Source organism: Octodon degus, unplaced genomic scaffold, assembly GCF_000260255.1.
Source record: "Octodon degus isolate 3935 unplaced genomic scaffold, OctDeg1.0 scaffold00399, whole genome shotgun sequence".
NCBI lineage: Eukaryota > Metazoa > Chordata > Mammalia > Rodentia > Octodontidae > Octodon > Octodon degus.
The window spans coordinates 512,965-513,733 of NW_004524975.1; positions in this window are offsets into that span (position 1 = coordinate 512,965).

Sequence of the window (769 nt, forward strand, 5' to 3'; positions counted from 1 at the left end):
TTGATCATTTTATTTGTTCATGTTTGTTAAAAATTTGTCCATGTAGGAGGGTGATCCTAAATTGGGTGCATATATATTTATGATTGTTATGTCTTCATCTCACATCTTTCCCCTAACAGGTATGTAATGACCTTCTTTATCTCCTTGAATGATTTTTGTTTTGAAGTTGATATTGTCAGCAACTAGAATAGCTACCCCTGCTTTTTTTTCTGAGTTCCTGTCACATGGAGTATTGTTTTCCATCCTTTGACTTTCAGTCTGTGAATTTACACTTGAGCTTATAGTACATTGTTGGATTTTATTTCTTAATTCATTCTACCAATCAGTTTCTTTTGATTGGTGAATTAAGGTCATTTACATTGATGTTTACAGCAGATACTTATTTGTTTATCTTTGTTATATTGTTTTCCTGATACTGATTTGATACTTTTCCCTTCTATTTAATTGCTTGCTCTGCTTGGAGGGTCTTTTCTGTTGTTGTCCTTTAAATTGTGGTCATTTTTGTCATTTTCTAGAATATCTTTCAGTACTCTTTGTAGAGTTGGCTTGGTGGTCATGAATTTCTTTGTCATGGAAGTATCTTATCTCTCCACTAAATTTCATAGTTTCACAAGTTATATCAATCTGAGTCAAAAGGTGTTTTCTTTAAGGACCTGAAATACCTCACTCCAAGTTCTTCTTCATTTCATGGTTTGTATTGAGAAATCTGCCCTGATTCTGATGGGCTTTATAGGTGATCTGTTTCTTTTCTCTAATAGTATATTATATT